Raw genomic sequence first — 7,041 nt, forward strand, 5'->3', positions numbered from 1 at the left:
AAGTATACTTCGTGTTATTATGATTTACAACGATCCAAAGTAATTGATCTGTTCATCCAAAGTATACTTCGCATTATTATGATTTACAACGATCCAAAGTATACTCATAACTACAAAGTCTCGCCTTTTTGTGATATTATGATTTACATCTTCGTGTTATTTAGTTTTTGCAATATTAATACACATTTTGATTTGACCCTTAAAAAAACTAGTGAATTCGCGGGTTTCAAGAAAGATGATTCATGCATAATCTTGATTCGCGGGTGAGTATTTTTGATTTAAGCCTTCGATCATTATTAAGTTTATAATAATCTTGATTTATATCTAATATTTTGTTTAAGTACAATCTTTTTCATCAATTGTTTATTATTCATAACCTTTTTGTCAGCTACACCTATGCTATTCATATATACGGAGTATTTGGTAAGCGGTATGTCACGTCTACACTTGACTTCACGGATAGAAAGAGGTAGGCGTGTACTTACTCTTAACTAAATTATTCATTAAAAAATATATCCTTTGAACTACTACAATGTTATAAAAAGTATATCCCGAAACTCTTACTACTGTTATATGGTTGCATTTTAAGCATTTTAATGATGAATGAGTATATACATCTCAGAAAGTCTTTCATATGTCATCTTTGATTGTTAGTTGTCGGTTGGATATGCAGTAATGTCAGTCGATAACTTATTGTTGGGTCACAATCAATCAAAATTGTTTAAATCGACTACTATATACATATACCGTTAAGATGATCTGATGTAATTTGTTCATAATTGTATATTAAGCTTTTATAATTTCTATTTCTTTATTCTTTATATGTAGGTAACCAGGTTTAGAGTATTTAAAGTACTTTGAATGTTCCTAATTTCTACCACGATTAAACGGTGCTGGTAACGAAGGTAATTCTCTCAGATTTGCTGCCTATCACGTGGTTAACCAACTTTGTTCATGTTGTTGTCAGTACCTGATCCGTGGTATGCTGATTAACATTGTTTAGGTACATACAATATACAATATAAATAAAAAATGGTCTTCCTTCTATGCAAACTGCAGTATTTTGTTGGTATATAAATGAGATCACTTTACCAGTTGGTTACATCTTAACGCTTAATGAAATTTGCAAAATTTGGTTAATTATTGATATGTCGTTCATGTGTTTGAAGATACACTCTAAGTTAGTGTGAATGTATACCCAAATATTAGATACATGAATTTGATAAATTTACAATTATTTTTTGTAGGCACGACTAAGGTGATGTACCTAATAAAATTTGTAAGCGATCGATGTTATGCTTTAAGTATTGAACTTGGACAAAAAGTGAGATGGTGTCAATTGATGCAACTTCTAACCAACATATTTGAGGTGAAACTCTTTCTCTTTATGTGCTTCAGTAATGTCTTATGATTACATCAAGCAGATAAACTGGCAAAATTCTCGTGTCTATGGTTACATGCTAATATACATAGGTATATGAAACTGAATTTTTTATTATTATTTTTATTTTGTAGTGTGAAATACAATTAGCTAAAATTGTGAAAAATGAGGACGAAAAAGTTACACCGCATAATGGAGCTGCATTTGAGATAGACTTTTGCTCAACAACTATATAGCAAAGATTCAACCATTCTGATTTGATGCACTGTCAAATTTTTGAATAAATATAATGTATATTTTTTCAACATGCAATACTCACGCTACAATAAACGTGGTCTGATTGTGCAACCACACGAGCCAAACGCCTCAAACAAACTTTTTTATTTATTTTTATGTTGCATTTCAATGACTACATTTTCTTCTAGATTTTTTATATAATAAATATGTTTTTGGTTTTCATTATCAATGCTTTTTATATGTCTACAATAACTGTTTAAGTATTTTATACTATGTTCAACTTTTAAAGTTATTTACAGACATATATGGTTGATTTTTAAATTTTAAGTACATACATTGGATACAGAACAACTAACATAACTACTTACATTAAATACAATAATCATAAACATTATTTCTTTACAAACACTCACATAGCCCCGCGAATTCGCGGGTCCTCCACCTCTTTATCGTCATCATACGTTTACAGTTTCCTCATCGTTATCATCATCTCAACCTCGTTATTCAATATCATCTTTGATCGTTCATCATCAATTTATGTATTCGCTATACATTATCATCTTGCATAAACATATTGGGGTTTTGTGACGTGTTTTAACAGAAAACAAAAGGACTAGAACCTGGAACAGAAGTCGAAAGAAAGAAAAAAAAAATAGAAACACGCTAGCAACAACAGTAGCGTAATAGTATAGGAGCACAACCGCATCTCAAGGTGGCGGTTTAGGTGGTTCTTGGCCGCATTGACTGCAGTAAAACAGTAGCACCATAAGGGGGTTTGGGTCTCGGTTGCGGCTGCAGAAAGAAGAAAAAAATAATAATAATAACGATGATGGTTCTTTGGTTGATGGTGGTTGTTTTGGGTAGGTTCATGAAGGTTGTAGACGGTGGTGATCGGTGGTGTGTTCGATGGTACACCAAAACAAGGAAGAAAGCAAAATAATAAAGATGGTGGTTTAGTGGTGGTTCACGATGGGATGTGGTGGCGATGGAAGGTGGTTGTGAAACGACCCGTCCATATTACTATAAACGCGGTACGTTATTCATTGGTCCCATAGCAAGGTATTTGACCTTTATATGATACGTTTTAGAAAATATTGCATTCGTTTCTAAAAAAAACACCATTATTATACATAATGCATGTTTTAAACAAGTGGGCGATTATTTAAGAAATATTCCCCAAAATATATCGGTTTTCAAATACTACACACGTGACATAATAGTCGAATATAATACATGACAAAGGTTTTATTGAATGCAACACTTTATTTAAAGCAAAGCATGAGACTCCATGCACAGCTTGCTCAGATAATGCAACAACGGAAGACTTTCTTAAGGACCTGAGAATAAACATGCTTAAACAGTCAACACAAAGGTTGGTGAGATATATAGGTTTAGCATCGATATAAATATAGACCACAAGATTTCATAGTTATAAATATATGTACACTCGTAAGTGTATAAAAGTATTCTATAAGTTATTGAGCGCTTCGGTAACCATACTTAACCATTAATGTGGCATATTCCCTTTATTATGAAATCTCCCTACACTGTACCAAGTGTAGTAAAAATGAAGTACTATGCAACCATTTACGATACTAGAGCTACTAGCCCGGTTGGGGTTGTCAAACCTGATAGATCTATCAATAGGATTCGCGTATACATGTTCTTACAACATGTAAATATTAGTTACCAAGCTATTAGGGAAGATATCTAAAGTGGTACAACTCAACGTAGAATATATTTTAAGTACTCGTGTCTATGGCGTAAAACATAAAATGCATGTATTATCATCCCAAAATATTTGTAGAGTTTAAAAATGGGACTATATACTCACAGTAGTAAAAGTATATTAATAATAAGTTTTCAACTTATTAAAAATATGACCGTCGTCCTTGGATTCACGAACCTATAACAATAATAACGATTCAGATAATAATACGACATATGAATAAAATAAAGCAAGTTCATAGAATACTTATATAATAATTTTTTAACATTTTATGTTAGTAGTCCTTTGTTAGTAGTCCAAAATAGTCCGAAAAGTCCAACAGTCCAATAATAGGTATATATATATATATATATATATATATATATATATATATATATATATATATATATAAAATCTTAGAATTACCCCACGACGTATTGTATACGTATTGTCTTTGCATCAACCCAGAGACGTATTGTATACGTATTATCTTAGAATTAACTAAGACATATTGTGTACGTATTGTCTTAGGATTTATCAAAACGTATTGTATACTTATTGTGTTAGGACGTACCAAGAATATTATTATACATATATACAATCACAGAATTAACCAAGATTATAATATTTTGTTATACTACTGATAACATATCCAAATATATATAGGATATAGGAAAAGTTAACAAGGATATGGTTAATATAGTTTTTATAATATAAATTTCGTCCATACAACGTTAATTTTAGCAGATTTTGTTTTGCTCGCCAAATATTCATTACAACTCCGTTTAAAGTGAATCAAATTGCTATGGATTCCTTAAGAAGTAAATTTTACAAAACCAATTCGAAAAGTTTATCCCAAGTAGTAATTTTTAGAGCTTTACCCTCTTTTTGTGTCGGTGGACAGATTTGGAAAAATCCCGGCATCCACCCAATATATGATTTTTGATAAAATACTTTCACTTTGTCTAAAATCATAAAAAAAAATACTGGAAGTCTTATTTACATATATTAACATATTTCCAAAGTCTTAGGCTCGTAATCAATGTCTAAGATAGGTTTTTAATTCCCAACCTAAAACCGCCCGCTTTTTGCTGAATGGAGATTAAAGGATATATGTTAAGTTTCAAGGTGTTCTTCATATGTACAAGCTATAAATTCTTATATTAACTTAATATAACATCATAATACATATAAATAAGTGTTATTAGAGTTAATTTAGAAAGATTAGATTAGTTTTTCAAACAAGCTTGGTGTTCACCAAAACAAGTTATAGTTTTTACAAGTTTTATAAGTATAATAAGATAGCAACTATACAAGGAATTGAACAAGGATTTTGAGAAGTATTTTACCTTGATTATGAAGAGGAAAGTTTTTAAGATTGAAGTATGATATGAGAGCATTCAAGTGTATGTTTTTAGTTTAAGAAAATGTGGAGTAAAAATGAGTTAAAATGGTCCTTATTTATAAGCTTATAATTTTAGCTTTTAGCGAAGATATCTAAGATAAGTTGAATTGTATTAAGTCATGCATGATATATTAAATTGATTAGGTCATAGATGACATATTACACAAATAATTGCAGATTTCTATTGGTATATACCAATAGTAAATACTTCTAGAAGCTGTGTATAATACGGGTAAAAATACCGTAAGAATGCGAGTAGAATTCTTGAGAAAATTGAATGGAAATACGAGTATAGCTATCCTTTATATGTATTGGTATATTATAAAGTGTATTCAATACTTGTAAGGATGTATTTACACTCGTAATACATTATATGTAAATACATTTTAACATAAGTTAATTACGTCGTTTAAATAGTAACATATATATTGTTAAAAAATTCTTTAAATTAGTAGTATGAAAAAATATATATATAATACTTTGTTAATATACTTAATGAGATATTTAATTATCATATATTCAAGTTAAATATATATAATTCCATATATATACACAATAATTAAAAAATTAAATAATTAAATCAAGTTATGACGTTCGTGAATCGTCGGAATAAAAGGGTGACCAAAAGCTTGTGTAAAACTCTTTCTGGAGGTTCAAGATTTATTAAAATTCATTGCTTATCAAGTCGAAATTATATAAAGATTAAGTTTAAATTTGGTCAGAAATTTCCGGGTCGTCACAGGTTGTCTCATCATGGTGGTGTTTTGCGGATGAAGGTGGTTTAAACAAAAAGTATAGTAGTAAATGTGGAGGTTGTGATGGGTCTAAAGTGGTGATTTCGGTGATGGTACGTGCAGTAACAATTAATTGACTCAAATAACATGGTTCGATCATGTAGGATGTTGTGGACTTCATGTTTAGAGAAACAAGAACCTGAAGTGGTTCGGTTTTGGGTTTGTGTTTTGGTGTTTGATCAGAAAACAAATAAAAAGAAAAAAAAATACTACGCATAATAAAGGTAATGAGGATGGTGATATGGTGACGGTTGATGGTTTTATGAAATGGTGATAGTGTGAAGATTGTAATGGGTGGTGATGTTTGTAGAAGACAAGTAGAAAAAAAATAAAGTGGGTAACTTAAGTGGGTGTTTGTTCAAGTATATATCTATGTAACTTCCCTATCTATATATAAAACTCAATCACAGATTACATAGTAGTACAGTTAGTCATCGAAATTCTTTTATGTAACACCCCGTTCTCCCGTGCGCGTCTAAAGGTACGTACTTAATCAATAGTATGCTTATAACTTACTCGTTATGTGATTAAATGAACTAAAGTGTTAGTTAGGTGTAAGTGCATATATGTATATGTGTGTATATATATATGGGTATATGCGAATGCGTGCGTATACGTGTTTGTGTATGTGTCGCGATGGTGTTGAGTCGTGTGAGACTTAAGGGCGAAGCTTAGACGTGCATAGGAATAGTGAATGAGGTGTGCTAGTTGTATGAACCTTTGTTTTATGATTTGTTGTCGAAGTGACCAGGAACAGGCCAATGCCACGCCGCGAGGAATGGGGCCGTGACGCGGCAAACAAAGCAAATCCAGATCAGAACTTGAGTTAAGAAGGGTCGTCTTTCCTTCTTTATGTCGCGCCGCGATAAAGGTGCCGCGCCGCGGCAATTCTGCAGTTCTGACTCCGAATTCCATTCAAATTAAATAGGGTTTAGGGGCAATTTGGTCTTTTTGCGTATAGATCTGGTTGGAGCTTTTAATATCAACCACTTATTCTTTATTTCTCATTTCTTTTCCTTTTTCTTTCACTTTTCCTCCCAAAACATAAAACCCACTAAGTTTAATCTTGAGATTTGAAGGTGAAGAGTTGTGAATCAAACCTAGGAGCAAGAATTAAAGTTGTTCATTGTATCTCTAGCTACACATTCATAGTCTTGGTAAGTTCTAACTCTAAGTCTTGAGTTTTGATTAGTTTAAGCTAGGGTTTGGTTCATATGGAACTAGTGTGACCCATTTGAGGGTTAAATGGGTAAGTTTTGGGTTGGATTGTTGAAAGGAAACCCTAAATAGCTATTATCTAGGATTTGGTCTTGTGATTTGAGGTTGTAAGTGCTAAATGATGTTGTTAGTCATTAATGCACTTTTAAAATGATGAAAGAGTTGTTATTGTGTAAGTTTGACTTGATTTGTGAGTCAAAGAGTCAAAGAGCACTAGTTGACCTAATCGGGCGAAATGGTTATGAAATACACCAAGTTTATGTTAGTTGATGTTATTAAACCCTAATCACTAGCTTTT

Source organism: Rutidosis leptorrhynchoides, chromosome 9, assembly GCF_046630445.1.
Source record: "Rutidosis leptorrhynchoides isolate AG116_Rl617_1_P2 chromosome 9, CSIRO_AGI_Rlap_v1, whole genome shotgun sequence".
NCBI classification, from domain to species: domain Eukaryota; kingdom Viridiplantae; phylum Streptophyta; class Magnoliopsida; order Asterales; family Asteraceae; genus Rutidosis; species Rutidosis leptorrhynchoides.